We start from the raw sequence: 17,014 nt of genomic DNA, 5'->3' as shown, positions 1-17,014 counted from the left end.
AGCATATCCATGAGCTACATTTGACACTAGGTCAACAATTCGGGATTCTGTTTTAGAACGTTGGGGGTGAATTCTTCCTCATTCTTTCCCCCAATTTATTAAGCATTGGGATTATTGTTAAGTGATACAAAGAAATGTTTATGCAGTTTGCCAGCAGATCTGGATCTGCCTGGATATCCTGGAAATTTTGAACAAATTAGGAAACCATAGGAAAAAATATGCATGAAAGCTGTTTGACAAAATTCATAGTTTTATTTTGATGGTATTACCAACAGACATGGTTTATTTTGCACACATGCATGCATGTTCAGTCACTTCAGTCGTGTCTGACTCTTTGCGAGCCTATGGACTGTAGCCCTCCAGGCTCCTCTGTCCATGGGATTCTCCAGGCAGGAATACTGGAGTGGGTTGCCATGCCCTCCTCCAAGGGATCTTCCCAACCCAGGGCTCGAACCCACATCTCTTATGTCTCCTGCACTGGCAGGCAGTTCTTCACCACTTTTGGGGAGGGGGAAAATGTTTACTGAGGCCTTACTCTGTGAGAGAAGCTGGAGAGGCAGCAGTGAGCCAAGCAGCATAGTCTCTGTGCCCATGGAAGTCCCAGTTTAGTGGAGGAGACAGAGAGGAGCAGAGAAACCAGTGTAGAAGATAATTTCAGAGAATCCAGTTTTATGAGAGAATTAGAAATGGTCATGTGATCACATGGGAGAGGGACTCAGGATTAGAGATTTGAGTCAAAATCTAAAGGATAAGAAAGAGAAAGTTATGGGAAGAACTGCCTATGCGGGAAGAGTATTCTCAACAGAAGGAACAGCAAGTGCAAAGGCCCTGAGGCAGGAACAATCTTCCAGTGTTGAAAGAATGGAAAGAAGACCAGAGTGGCTGGAGTGCAGAGTGACAGGGAGAGTGTTAGGAGGGGTCTCTAGGTTTTGGGTCAAGGAGTAACGTGATCTAATTAGTTTTTTTTAATTTTGAAATAATTCTAAACTTACCAAGAAGTTGTAAGGATAGTACAAAGATTTTCCGTATTCCTTTCCACTTGGTTTGCCTTTAATGCTAACATTTTACAAAACCATGGCTTTTTTTTTTTAAGGTAAGGAATGGATTTATTTAGAGAGGTACACATTTCATAGACAGAATTTGGTCCATCTCAAATGGCAAGAACAGACTTGGGAGAAATATGCTTCACATACAGGGTGTGGGCCATCTCAGAGAGCAAAAGGCCCCCAAATATGGTGTGGTTAGTTTTTATGGGCTGGGCAATTTCATGGACTAATGAGTGGGAGGATTATTCCAACTATTTTGGGGAAGGGGCGGAGATTTCCAGGAATTGGGCCACTGCCCATTTTTTTTTCAAATTAAATTTTTTTGGAGTATAGTTGCTTTACAATGTTGTGTTGGTTTCTGATATCATGGCTTTACTCTTAATTTTTCAAGATATTTAAATCATAAAGAAATGTTGGAGCATAATATATCATGTAACATTATTACCCAGAGAGCATCTTCTCCTAAATAAGGTCTAATTTCATTTTTAAGAGATCCCTTTGGTGTCTGTGAGGAGAACAGACCATAGGAGTAGAAGCTCTGAGATCAAGGAAAAGGCTGATGAAAAATGTGGCATCACTCACTGCTCTGAGCCTCAGTTTCCCCATCTACAAAATGGGAATGATATCACCCATCTCAGAAGGTTGTTGTAAGGGACTTCCCTTGTGGTTCATTGGCTAAGATTCTGTGCCCCCCAATGCAGGGGCCTGGGTTCAATCCCTGTTCAGGGAACTAGTTCCCACATACAGTAACTGAGAATTCTCATGCTGCAACTAAAGATCCGGCCTGCATGCTGCAACTAAGTCCTGGTGCAGCCAAATAAATAATTTTTTTTTTTTAAAGAAGGCTGTTATGGGAATGTACCTTCCCCTGTACCTGGGGAGATAATAGTTCTAATGAGGACAATGATGAAAATGATAATAATAATAATAACTAACATTTATTTAGTGCTTACTGTGTGCCAATTTCTGTTTTTCAGGCCCTTCGTGCAGAATCAGGAGAGCAGATTCTTTGGGATGCTCCCAGAGCCTTAAAGAAAGGGAAACTAAGATGGATCTTTCAAACCATCCTTGGCCCTCATAGAGTCCATGTTGATGTTGGATGTTTCTGTGTTTGAGAAGGCTCCAAGTATATTTCCATCTGGACTTACCCAACACAGAAATTAGGGTGATTATCGCCTTGCTAAATGTTCCTTAGCTTCACAAAATGACTCACTCTGGGTTGGGAAAGAAGCAAGTTATCCCAGTATTTGGAGGGTGGCTGACACTGTTGATTGGAACTATGTCTGGTAAGAGGAAGGTCACTTTGGAGTAGAGCCTCTCAGCCTGGACACAGCTGACCTTCCGGGTCAAATCATTCTTTATTGTGGTGTTGTCCTGTGCATTTCGGATGTTTAGTGACATACCTGACCTCTATCTACCAGATGCCAGAAGCACACCCCCTCTCCCCAACAGTAACATTCAAAAAGGTTTCCAGGCGCTGCCAAACATCACCCTCCCACTTCTAGGTGAGAACCGCCGCTTTGCAGCATCTGGGGCCTGTGGCAAAGTGACTTTGAAGTTGTTTTGCTCTTCTGTCAGTTTTAAATATATATATATATATATATATATATATTTATTTATTTAGTTACTTGGCTTTGTTGGGTCTTAGTTGCGGCATGTGGGGTTCATTTGTTATTTCTTTCCAGGTGTTTCACTGTGGCACATGAACTCCCTAGTTGTAGCTTGTGGGCTTAATTGCTCCTCGGCATGTGGGATCTTAGTTCCCCAACGAGGAATCAAACCTGTGTTCCCTGTATTGCAAGGCAGATTCTTAACCATGGGACCACCAGGGAAGTCCCCTTCTATCAGTTTTAATCCTATGTGTTAAGTGCTTTTCCAGAGTAGCCCCTCAACTGCTAATACTAATAGATTTTGGGGCTTCCTAGGTGTTTCAGCGGTGAAGGATCCATCTGCTAATGCAGGAGACACGGGTTCAATCCCTGGGTCTGGAAATCCCCTGGTGAAGGATTTGACAACCCATTCTAGTATATTTTCCTGGGAAATTCCATGGACAGAAGAGCCTGGTGGGCTACAGTCCATGGGGCCCCAAAAGAGTCCGACACACCTTAGCAACTAAACAATTCAGAGTTTACTATGTGCTAGGCATTGACATAACTCTTGCTTTAACCATGTATCTTCCAGCTTTATTGCCACTTAATGCAGAGCGTAAGTCAGTGTTCTTCATAAATAGACGGGGAAAACAAGGTTCAGAGAGGTGACTGCCCAAAGACACACAGCTAAGAATGGACAGAACCTGGTTTTGAACCCAGATTTGCCCAGCTCAGGGGCCATACCCTTTAAGCACTCTGCCACGCTAAACCTCTGAAGCCAGGGGTGTTAGATAAACCACATGGGGAAAAATATTTTCTAAACAGTAAAGTGCCATTTTTGTATAAAGTAGGAGAAGCAGCATGGAGACAACTTGCTTAGTACTCACAGGTTGAAAAAGTCAAGTTCTAGTGCAGAGTCCACACATGACTCATTGTGTGGCCTTGAGCAAGCCACTAACTTGACTGAGTAGGTGATACAAGCTTAATCAGCCCAGCCTCACCTTACCCACCACAGGAGAGATGGCTCTGAACAATGATGGAGGCACAGTGCTAGGAGCTTTGCACATGTGTCCTTTTAAATTTCATCCTCAAAAATTCTTGGAGGAACAAGTTTTCTTGAATTGAAATGAAACTCATATAACATAAAACTAACCATTTTACAGTGTACAATTCCATGGTGTGTTCAGTACAATCACAGTGTTACCTAGGACTGTGTTACCTATCACAGTCCTATCTAGGTCCAAAACATTTTCATCACCGCAAAAGCAAACGCTGTACCTATTAGCAGTCACTCCCTGTTCCTCCTTCCTCCAAGCTCCTGGCACCACTCAGCTGTTCTCTATCTTTCTGTCTTTGCCTATCCTGGACATTTCATGTAAATAGAATTATACACGAGACCTTCTTTGTCTGCCTTCTTTCACTCAGCATCATGTTTTTGATGTTCATCGACGCTGTAGTATGTGTCAGTACTTCATTTCTTTTTATGGCTGAATCATACTCGACTTAGCAGCAGCAGCAGCAGCACCATACTCCATTGTATGGAGAGACCACATTTCGTTTATCCATTTATTCGTTGATGGACATTTGGGTTGACCAAGGCCCCCCCTTTTTTTTTTCAGATGAGAGCCACAAGACTCAGTAAAGTTAAATGACTTCACCAACATCACAGAGGGATTGACAAGCTGGCAGCTCTGGATTTTATGCGACGAAGACCAAACTGTCTTTTAGCTGTCTTAACTCTGCTGGAAATTTTCTGATATTTGTTGATGATGGAAACATTTTAAATAAACTATTGAAAGCTTAGACCAAAGCTTAGATTATTTGGTTCACACTCCAGAGTTAACAAACGCTAACATTTGGCCGTATTTGACTTAGACTTTTTTTTTTTTAATGGCCTTGTTTAGCTCACAAGCCCTCAAAAAATTGAAGCAACACACTTGCCTATCCCTCCCCAGGCAAGTCCCAGTGTTACAGTAATAAAAGCAAAAGATTCGTTTCAAAAGAGAAACAAGAGTAGGAATGACTTGGACTTTTTTTTAGGTAACAAAAGAAATAAAGCATTAGAGTTGAGACTCTGAACCCCTTCTCCATTCTACTTGCTTCCTCCCCCTCTCCCCAGCAGCGCTTGTATAGGTGATTGTGTTTTTATCAATTTCCTGAACAAACTAACAATCTACAAGGAAATAACAATAAATGCATCCCCCCAGGGGGCAAATCGAATGCTTTTTTTTGGCTGTGTGTGGCTTGTGGTCCTCAGTAGTGAAACTCCACATCCTGACCAGTGCATCACTAGGGAAGTCCCTCGAGCACATTTTTATAAAGCCAGATTTATTCTATTAAAAAGACCGTCTTTGACCCTGACAGTAGGACTTTCCAATTTTATTTATATTACAATGTCCTTCCTAAAGTGAAATGGTGGTGATAGTGACAGCATTTTTTGGTAATGCTCCATTTGGCAAAAGAAAAAAATTCAGTAATGGGAGAACGGAAAAATAACCTGTGGCATGTTTATGCAGTGATGGAAATGAAGGAAACTAAGCTACATGTATCAATACGAATACATCTGGAAGCCAATGTCAAGCAAACAAATGCCAGGTGGGGAAGGATTAGAACTCTACCATACTATTTACATAAAAGTTAAAATGACAAAAAATATAATATTATGTTATATATCAGGACAACGTTTTTCAAACTTTTGGAGGTCACAGTGTGCTGTAAGCTGCTGCTGCTGCTAAGTCGCTTCAGTCTGTGTCCGACTCTGTGCGACCCCATAGACGGCAGCCCACCAGGCTCCGCTGTCCCTGGGATTCTCCAGGCAAGAACACTGGAGTGGGTTGCCATTTCCTTCTCCAATGCATGAAAGTGAAAAGTGAAAGTGAAGTCGCTCAGTCATGTCCGACTTGTACTCACCGCATGGACTGCAGCCTACCAGGCTCTTCTGTCCATGGGATCTTCCAGGCAAGAGTATTGGAGTGGGTTGCCATTGTCTTCTCTGTGTGCTGTAGGAAAGATACATTATGTCTCAACCCAGTACACATATATATAGATGTAAAACTTTTACAAAAATTTCACAAGACATACTTACCTTACTAAGTGTCATATGCTCCGATTATTTTTTAATCTTATCCTATAACAACAGAATGGGAAAGACTAGAGATCTCTTCAAGAAAATTAGAGATACCAAGGGAACATATCATGCAAAGATGGACTCAATTAAGGACAGAAATGGTATGGACCTAACAGAAGCAGAAGATATTAAGAAGAGGCGGCAAGAATATAAAGAAGAACTGTACAAAAAAGATCTTCACGACCCAGATAATCATGATGGTGTGATCACTCACCTAGAGCCAGACATCCTGGAATGTGAAGTCAAGTGGGCCTTAGGAAGCATCACTATGAACAAAGCTAGTGGAGGTGATAGAATTCCACTTGAGCTATTTCAAATCCCAAAAGATGATGCTGTGAAAGTGCTGCACTCAATATGCCAGCAAATTTGGAAAACTCAGCAGTGGCCACAGGACTGGAAAAGGTCAGTTTTCATTCCAATCCCAAGGAAAGGCAATGCCAAAAAATGCTCAAACTACCACGCAATTGCACTCATCTCACACGCAAGTAAAGTAATGCTCAAAATTCTCCAAGCTAGGCTTCAGCAGTACGTGAACCGTGAACTTCCAGATGTTCAAGCTGGTTTTAGAAAAGGCAGAGGAACCAGAGACCAAATTGCCAGCATCTGCTGGATCATGGAAAAAGCAAGAGAGTTCCAGAAAAACATCTATTTCTGCTTTATTGGCTATGCCAAAGCCTTTGACTGTGTGGATCACAATAAACTGTGGAAAATTCTTCAAGAGATGGGAATACCAGACCACCTGACCTGCCTCTTGAGAAACCTATATGCAGATCAGGAAGCAACAGTTAGAACTGGACATGGAATAACAGACTGGTTCCAAATAGGAAAAGGAGTAAGTCAAGGCTGTATATTGTCACCCTGCTTATTTAACTTATATGCAGAGTACATCATGAGAAATGCTGGGCTGGAAGAAACACAAGCTTTAATCAAGATTGCTGGGAGAAATATCAATAACCGCAGATATGCAGATGACACCACCCTTATGGCAGAAAGTGAAGAGGAACTCAAAAGCCTCTAGATGAAAGTGAAAGAGGAGAGTGAAAAAGTTGGCTTAAAGCTCAACATTCGGAAAACTAAGATCATGGCATCTGGTCCCATCACTTCATGGGAAATAGATGGGTTAACAGTGGAAACAGTGTCAGACTTTATTTTGGGGGGCTCCAAAATCACTGCAGATGGTGATTAGAGCCATGAAATTAAAAGACGCTTACTCCTTGGAAGGAAAGTTATGACCAACCTAGATAGCATATTGAAAAGCAGAGACATTATTTGCCAACAAAGGTCCATCTAGTCAAGGCTATGGTTTTTCCAGTGGTCATGTATGGATGTGAGAGTTGGACTGTGAAGAAAGCTGAGCCCCGAAGAATTGATGCTTTTGAACTGTGGTGTTGGAGAAGACTCTTGAGAGTCCCTTGGACTGCAAGGAGCTTCAACCAGTTCATTCTAAAGGAGATCAGTCCTGGGTATTCATTGGAAGGACTGATGCTGAAGCTGAAACTCCAGTACTTTGGCCACCTCATGCGAAGAGTTGACTCATTGGAAAAGACCCTGATGCTGGGAGGGATTTGGGGCAGGAGGAGAAGGGGACGACAGAGGATAAGATGGCTGGATGGCATCACCAACTCGATTGACATGAGTTTGAGTGAACTCCGGGAGTTGGTGATGGACAGCGAGGCCTGGCGTGCTGTGATTCATGGGATTGCAGAGTCGGACACAACTGAGCGACTGAACTGAACTGATCCTTACTATTGAAATGCTGCTGCTGCTGCTGCTAAGTCGCTTCAGTCGTGTCCGACACTGTGCGACCCCATAGACAGCAGCCCAACAGGCTCCTCTGTCCCTGGGATTCTCCAGGCAAGAATACTGGAGTGGGTTGCCATTTCCTTCTCCAATGCATGAAAGTGAAAAGTGAAAGTGAAGTCGCTCAGTCGTGTCCAACTCTTAGCGACCCCATGGACTGCAGCCCACCAGGCTCCTCCGTCCATGGGATTGAAATGCTAGCTGTGACCCTTTAAATTGATTTTAAAATATACCAGTTTAGGAGTATACCCCATGCAGTAAAAGTATAAAGTCACATGAGAAAGAAGCATACAACATTCAGAAACATGTTTCCATGTAGTGAAAATATAAAGACATTCACGAAACACATCATATTGAGGAGGAAGAAAGAAAAGAGGAGATTGGGGAGGGGTACACAGGGGGTGCAATTTTTTTCCGATGTCTTGTTTCCTGTACTGGAAGGTGGTTATATGGGAGTTTGTTATTTTAGTCTTTAAAGTCAGCTTCATTGAGGTACATCTTGTATATGATAAAACACAACCATTTTAAGTTTACAGTTTAATGAATTTTGATCAATATATATACTCATGTAGCCTTTTCCCCAATAAGATATAGAACATTTCCACCACCCCCGAAAGTTCCTCCAAGCCTTCCCCTTTTTTTTCTTTTTTTCAAAAAATTTTGATGGTACACTGCGGCATGTGGGACCTTGGTTTCCAGATCAGGGATGGATCTTGAGCCCCTTGCATTGGAAGGTGGAGTCTCAACCACTGGACCACCAGAAAAGTCCCTCCTCCTTTTGGAGTTAATCTCCCTCCACGCCTAAACCCCAGTTGCAGGCAATGACTAATTTCCTGTTTGCAATTATAGGTTACAGTGATCGTTTCTAGAGTTTTAGATGAATGGGATTATACAAAGTAGGTTCTTTATGTGTCTTGTTTTGTTCACTCAACATCATGTTTTTAAGACTGGTACATATTGTGTGTGTTGGTAATCCATTCTTTTTTATTTCTGAGCAATATCCACAGTATGAATAGATAACAATATGTTTATCCATTCACCTATTAGCAGGCACTTGGGTGGTTTCAAGATTTTGGAAAATTTTTGGTAATGTTTATGTCTGAGATGGTTTAATAAACAATAAATATACAGAGACTCCCTGGAATTCCAGTGGTTAAGATTTCATACTTCCAATGCAGGGGGCACTAGTTCAATCCCTAGTCAAGGAACTAAGATCCCACATGCTGTGCAGCATGGCCAAAAAAAAAAAAAAGAGAGAGAGAGAGAGTGATGTCTTTTAATTAAAAAAAAAAAAAAAACAAAAACAGGAATCACAAAACAAACAAACAAAAAATAATAAATGCAGTTCACACACACACACACACTCCCCTCCCCCCCACCCTGACTATGTTATTCTGGCAGTTTTTCTGGTATCACATCCCCAAGTCCCTGCTTCCTCAGCAGCATTCTGGAAAACCACTGAAGGCTGCCTGCAGTGGAAGGTGATGATGGGCTACTGGGCAGAGAAACCAGAGGTCCCAAGGGCCCATCTTGGTTTCTGCCCTGAGTTGGCCTTTTCTCCTCGGAAATATTGATTATGGTAAAGAGGCTGCTGGCTTGGCTTGGAAGCCTTCTGGGATCTCAGATTTGTGTGGCCTGAAACGCCCAGCCCTCCAGCTCCCTTGCTGAGGCTCTGAAACACACACTGACGGTTTCTGAAAGAGCTTTCCACCAGTCCTTCCATCTGCCCACGCACTGGCCCCTACCCAGCCCAGCAGGGAAGCTCCATCCAGATTTAGAGGCCTTCGTGAACCAAACCAGATCAGGCTCCCAGGGCCTGATTCACAGCAAATTGTCTTATTTGCCCACGAATGTTCAAATCTCATCTTCTCTTCACAGCCCTGACATTACAGTAGAGCTGTGGCCTTAGAGCCAGTTGGGAAGCAAGGTCTAACCCTGGGAAGGACAGAAGGGCTGTGAGTGGGCTCAGAGCAGCCAGCTCTGCCCTGCTGGTTGCCCCTTCTCTGGGTTCAGCTCCAAAGGCTATTCTCTGCCACTTCTAAGTCTGTTCCATCAAGTGCCTCCCTGTTACCTGGAATCAGACTCCAGCTCTTTCTCCTTAGTGGTTGAGTAGCCTGGGGCAAGTGACATTGGTAAGCCTCAGTTTTGTGAAGTGAGGACAGTGCAGTATTGAATGAAATGATGTACATGGGCTGCTTAGCATGGTACCCGAAACATAAGGTAGTGAGTTGTATTCTCTGAAGTTGGCCATGACAATATTTCTGGTCCAACTCACTTTCCTAGAACCCTACCCTTCCCCTATCAAAAGATGAAATCTAGGTTCCCTCCCCCTTGAGTATGGGGGGACTCTCTACAGCAGAAGTGATGCTATGTGGCTTCCCAGGCTGGGTCTCAAAAGGTAATATATACCATCCTACTCTCTCCTGGCCTGAAGTAAGTCAGACAAATCCTGTATATTCTCACTTTTATGCTAAATCTACAAAAGCCTAACTGATAGAAATAGAGAGCAGAATGGCTGCTAGGGGCTGGAAGGAGGTGGGAGAGATGGAGAGATATTGATCAAGGATTATAAACTCCCAGCTATAAGAGGAATGAGATCTGGAGATCTAACGCACAGCCTGGTGACTAATTCACAAGACTGTATCACACACGAGTTGTTAAGAGAGTAGATCTTTAAAAAATTTTTTTTCCATTTTTATTTATTTATTTGACTATTCCAGATCTTAGTTGCAGCATGCAAGATCTTCAGCTGCGGCATGTGGGATCCAGTTCCCTGACCAGGGATAGAACCTGGGGCTCCCCACCCCATTCCACTTTGGGAGTGTGGAGTCCCAGCCACTGGACCACCAGGGAAGTCCCAAGATAGTAGATCTTAAATGCCATCACTATACACATACAAAATAGTAATTACATGAGGGGATAGAGGTGTTCACCTAATGGTGGTAATCATTTTACAATATATACATGCATCTAATCTTCACATTGTGCACCTTAAACTTGCCTATGTTTCAGGTCAGTACTATCTGGATAAAGCTGGGGGGAAAGGTAGAATGGCGCTCCCAGCTCTCTCTTTCTCTTGGGACCCTGCCACTGTGCCTGAGGAAGCTAAGGCCACGTGCTGAGGGTCCAGGTAGGTGCTCTGGCTGCTGCCCCAGGTGAGGTCTGAGTTAATAGCCAGTATCCACCATCAGTCAGCATCAAGCAGTCCTTCCAGCCCCCTTCTCTTCCAGCAGCCCCTTCTCTCCACTCCTGAGCAGAGATGAGCTGTTCCCATGGAGCTCTGCCCAAATCACAAATTTGTGAGCTAAGTAAAGGATTGCGATTGTTCTTCTGTTTGTTTTTAACTTTTTATTGGAGTCGCTGTTGTTTTAAGTCAACAAGTTTGAGGGTGTTTTGTTAAGCTGCTGTGGATAACCAGAGCACAGAAAGGCCACGATACACATCGGGGCATCATTGTTTCTGTCCCTCTTTCGCTCACACTCCATGTTCCTCATTTACAGCAAATCCAAATGCATCCCAAATACAACCCTTTCAAGTTCAAGCCACCATCATCCCTGGCCTGAAAGACTTAAAACCATTTCTGCTCTTGTCTCTTCTCCAGCCAGCAGGTGAACCAGCTCTTAGAAATGGAAGTATGAGCATGCCTCTCTCTGTTCTGAAGCCTCTAATGGCTTCCTGTTAAACCTGGAATAAAATCCAAACCCTGACTGTTGCCTACAAACAGTAGGGTGCTGGAAAGTGGTGTGTCTGCTCTGAAACAAGCAAAAACAAAAAGCCCTGATAAACAGGGTTTGCCAGCTCTTGGAATTCATATGAACAAGCCTGAGACATACCACGGCTGCCAGGCCCTGCGTCACAACTCTTGTCTTAGACTCTCACCTTCCCCCTTGCACACTGGCAACCGCTCTGGCCTCCTTGCTATGTCTCAAACATCCTAAGCATGTTCCCATCCTGAAACTGTTCCTTGGCTAGAATGCTTTACCCCAGGTATTTGCTCCCTCACTCCTTTCAAGTCTCTGTTCAGCTATCACCTTGTCAGAGGTCTTTCCTGACCAACCTACCTAAAACAGCCTCAAACTCTTTCATCACCCTTTCTCTCCTTAACCCTGTTCTATTTTTCTCCACGCCACTCTCAGTTGTCTGTCATCGAATTATGTCTTTGTCTATTTTCTGTCTCCGCGTGGGCAGAGATTTTTGTCTGCTTGGTTCGCCACTATATACCCAGTGCCTGGCATGTCCAAAATGCGCAGTAAAAATTTGTCAAATAGACAAATAAATTGAAGCTACTGTAAGAGAGAACAAACCTGACTCCATATTGAATCTATTCCTTTAGCTCTAAACTTTGTGCTCTGTGGTTTGTGCTTAGTCATGCTGACTCTGCACCTTTTGTAAAAGAATATTTCCTACAGGCTGAAGTATGTAGCCCATTCTCAAGGTCCTGACCTTTAAAGCTATATAACACTTCCCCATTCAAGTAGAGATAAAAAGTTGCAGAACAGAGAATAACATTTGTCTGGTTGGAGGTTTATAGGAATTTTGTGATCAGATCTAGTGTACAGCTGTAAGAACAAAAGATTCCAGCATCAATTTGCAACTAGTCATGCCCCCTCCCATTTTGGTATAAAAGAAGCCTGAATTCTAACTCTTAGCAAGATGGTTCTCTGGGCCACTAGTCCACCATCTCTGTGGTCTGCTAGCTTTCTGAATAAAATTGTTATTCTTTGCCCCAACAACTCATCTGGATGTATTCGCCTGTCCTGGGGAAAGCAGTGTAAGCTTGGACTTGGTAACACTATTAATAATATATATGCAAAATGGGGATGATAATAGTTGAGGGCAGGACTCAATGAAATGATGCAGGTACGTGCTTAACACAACACTCTACTCTGAGGAGGAGTGTGTTGTAAAGTTGCTATTTACGTCACATCACAAGATAAGCTGAGGTCCAAGGGACAGCACCTGGGGACAGTGAGGAACAGTGGTTATCTCTGTGCAACTCACATGACAGAGCAGGCCTCTTCCTGGCCCTAGAGTGCCCACCACTGCAGGGTAAGAAAGCAGTCCCTAGGGTCAGAACACTCTGGCCTCATCGCTTTATAGACCAAGGAAGGAAGAGCACCAAAGTAATTCTCAGGGCTTGAAAAATATTGCTTGTCTTGATGGTAGGAATGTAGCCAAGGGACAAGTGGCTCTTTACTGATTCTGTTTTCCAGAGTTTCAAATTTGTGTTACAATATCATCAGGAGAAATAAAAATTAAAAGAATAATTAACTTCCTTCCCCTAACCTCCAGCTTTGTTCTTACTCTGATTTTTATTTGTTTGTTTGTGGTTGTGTTTAAAAGTAAAAACAAAGTCCTGATCTTTGGTAGTAGTTACTGAAATATTTGTGGGTGAAATGACATGCTGTCTGAGATTCGCTTCCAAGTAATTGTTTGCAAGTTGAGTTCTTTGGAAGCAGGCATTGAGATGGAGGTTGGGAGTGCAAGGCATATGCACTGCTTTGAAAAAAGACAATGGTTTATTTATCATTCAGTGTGAAAATGCAAGTTGCAGAGTAGTACATAAAACATAATTCTGTTTGTGCCAAATAAGAAGCATGAAGATAGAAGACGTTTCTGGAAGGATATACGAGAGACTGTCAACAGCAGGGAGTGAGACTGAGTGGGAGTAGGTATCTACATCCCCTTGCCGCTGTCTATGGGGTCACACAGAGTCGGACACGACTGAAGCGACTTAGCAGCAGCAGCAGAAGCCATCCTTTGCACTGTTTGTATTTTTAAAATATTCGGTTCAGTTCAGTTGTTCAGTTGTGTCCAACTCTTTGCAACCCCATTGACTGCAGCATGCCAGGCTTCCCTATCCATCACCAACTCCTGGAGCTTGGACATACATTATTTATATACTAAAAGTCCCGGGCTAAACTGTTGGCCATGATTGTTAGTCTACCTGTTAAAAAATTTATCAATTTATTACTCATTTTTAAATAACACAACAAATATATGTGCTATGGGTTGAATCATGTTTCCCAAAATCCATGTGCTGAAGTCCTAGCCCATAGTACCTCAGTGTGGCTGTATTTGGAAATAAGGTCCTTAAAGAGGTAATTAAGGTAAAATGAGGTCATTGGGATAGGCCTTAATCTAATATGACCAGAGTCCTTATAAGAAGAGGCAATTTAAAAAATTTACTTATTTATTTATCTGGCTGTGCCGAGTCTTAGTTGCAGCATGCAGGAATCTTCAGTTGTGGCATGTGGGATCTAGTTCCCTGCCCAGGGATTGAACCTGGGCACCCTGCAATTGGGAGCTCAGAGTCATAGCCACTGAACCATGAGGCAAGTCCTCAGGAAAAGAAAATTGGACACAGACACACACAGAGAGAAGACTAGGAGAATACATAGGGAGAAGACTGCGAATAATGGCTAAGAAGCAAGATCTTAGAAGAAACCAACCCTACTGACATCTTATCTTGGACTTCTGGCCTCCAGAACCGTGAGAAAATAAATTTCTGTTGTCTCACCCACCATACTTTGTTATGGAAGCCCAAGCAAACTAATACAGCTTCAAATATTTGGAAAAGACAGACATGTGGAAAGGATAAAGTCATACATAATTCCACCACTCAGCAAAACCCGTAGGAAGATGCCACTTCTGGCTCAGAGTGAGAAACATGGGGCTCTGACCACAGCTCTTCTCTCAATAGCGAAGGTGTTTCTGGCTGTTGCCTTTAGAAAGCTGGGAGGATTTTGTACCTAAAGAGCCTGCTTCAACACAAACTGGATGACATTTGGCCTTTTCAGACTGTTGTGGGCTTTTTATTCCAAAGAGTTGCTTCCCTTAAAAGGTGATAAAAATCCACACCAAAGAATTCGAGTGTGATGTGATTTAGAGCAGGGGTCAGCAAACTTTTTCCATAAAGGGCTAGACAGTAAATATTTTTGACTCTATAGGCCAAATGATCTCTGTTGCAATTACTCAATTCTGCCACGGTAACATGAAAGCATCCTGCTGCTGCTGCTGCTAAGTCGCTTCAGTCGTGTCCGACACTGTGCGACCCCATAGACGGCAGCCCACCAGGCTCCCCTGTCCCTGGGATTCTCCAGGCAAGAACACTGGAGTGGGTTGCCATTTCCTTCTCCAATGCATGAAAGTGAAAAGTCAAAGTGAAGTCGCTAAGTCGTGCCCGACTCTTAGCGACCCCATGGACCGCAGCCTACCAGGCTCCTCCATCCATGGGATTTTTCAGGCAAGAGTACTGGAGTGATACATAAATGAATGGTTGTGGCCATGTGCCAATAAAACTTTATTTACAAAAATATGTGACAGGCCATGGATCAGTCTGAAAACACTTGGTTTAGAGCAGTTATTTACATTTTAATATTATTTAATATTTTATTTAGAAGCAATGATTATCTTAAGGAGAAAGTCTCAGATATTTCTAATAAGTCCTAACCCTGTCATCTCTTTTTAATAAAGAGAAATTAGACCTCAAGTCCAGCCTTTAAGTGTAAAAAGATCCCATTAGAATTTAAGTATATATATTTATTGTTATCTTCTATTTATGGCAAATGATACTGGTTTTCCATTTATGAACATTTTCTTTTTAAAATAGACTTTAAATACGAAAACTGCAAGTTGATTAAACATGTTAAATGTGTAATAGTATAGAGGATATAAAGATACAGTATGGGACTTCCCTAGTGGCACAGTGGATAAGAATTCACCTGCCAATGCAGGGGACATGAGCTCAATCCCTGGTCTAGAAAGATTCCACATGCCGCGGGACAGCTAAGCTCATGCATCACAACTATTGAGCCCTCACATTACACCTACTGAGCCTGCACACCGCAACCACTGAAGCACCTAGAGACCACGCTCCACAGTAAGAGAAGCTACCACAATAAGAAGCCCAGGGCCCCACAATGAAGAGTAGCCCCTGCCGTTTGCAACTAGGGAGAGCCCATTCGCAGCAACAAAGACCCAGTGCAATCAAAATAAATAAATAAATATTTTAAAAAAGATACAGCAAGCATTGTGAAGACATTTGAAAAATCTTTGGAACACCTGGCACTTTTAATTTTATTTTTTACTTTTAAATTCTGTCTTTTAATATTCTGAGGGTAGTGACACATATGTTTCAGTCTGTTTGGGATGCTATGACAAACATGCCATAGACTGGATGGCTTATAAACCACAAACATGTAGTTCTCACAGTTTTGGAGGCTGGAAAGGCCAGGGTTAAGGTGCTACAGATTGAGTGTCTGCTGAGAGACTGTTTCCTGCTTCATAGACAGCTGTCTCCTCACTGTGTCCTCACAAGGCAGAAGGGGTGAGGGAGCTCTGTTAGGTCTCTTTTATAAGCACACTAATCCCATTCATTAACCTCAATTTTTTTCTCTGTAAACTGGGTTAATGATGGCACCTACTTTGGTGGAGATGTTCATGTAGAGGGCTGAAAATTTCTCTGACAGAAGCAAGAGTTCAATAAATGGTAATGTCATGGTGACTATACAGTCCGAAGTATGATAAAGGAACTTTGGTGCAATATAATGTAAGAGCAGTGGACCTTGAGCCAGGATCATTTGATGTAAATGTTAATTTGTCCATTAATTAGACCAATCACTCTGGATACATTCAGCTTCTTAGCTTCAGTTTTCATTATCTGCAAAATGGGGGCAAGGTCCAAATGATATTTTATATACATATATATATATATATTCAGGCCTCTTTATTTTTCTATTAAAAAGATGTATTGAGCCTCTACTATGTACCATGAGCTCTTCTGGGCTCTAGGGCTATGGCAGTAAGCAAAGCAGACCCCTGGCCACCTCCCCCCTCCCCCTCAAAAAGAAGCACTGGGGAGTGGCAGGGGAATTCAATAGGGAAGAAAAACAAGTAAACTGCAGAGAATGTTTTATGTATGTATGTATGTACATGTATGTGCTCAGAATTATCCAAATCTTTGCAGCCCCATGGACAATAGCCCACCAGACTCCTCTGTCCATGAAATTTCCCAGACAAGAAGACAAAAGCGGGTTGCCATTTGCTACTCCAGGGGATCTTCCCAAACCTGGGATTGAACCCATGTCTCTTGTGTCTCCTGCACTGGCAGGCCAGTTCTTTACCATTAGCACCACATGGGGAGCCACCTGAGAATGTTGTATGGTTATATAATGAAGGAAAGGGGATAGAACATTGGTACTTCTATTTGCAAGAAACAGAAAGCCAAAATCCAAGGGCTTAATCAGAAAATTTAGTTGCATATGTGAATGAAAAAAATGCATGAACAATTAAAAAAAAATTCAGGTGTGGCTTGATCCAGGAGCTCAAATGATGCTATCAGGGATGGTCTCTCTCCTGCCATCACTCAGTTCAGCTCCTCTTTGTTCTAACTCCAATCTCTCAATTAAGCACTGCCCTGTGGTGGAAAGACAGCTGCCAGGAGCTCCCAT

The sequence above is a fragment of the Bubalus bubalis genome, chromosome 17 (assembly GCF_019923935.1).
Source record: "Bubalus bubalis isolate 160015118507 breed Murrah chromosome 17, NDDB_SH_1, whole genome shotgun sequence".
NCBI lineage: Eukaryota > Metazoa > Chordata > Mammalia > Artiodactyla > Bovidae > Bubalus > Bubalus bubalis.
This window is presented reverse-complemented; position numbering follows the sequence as displayed.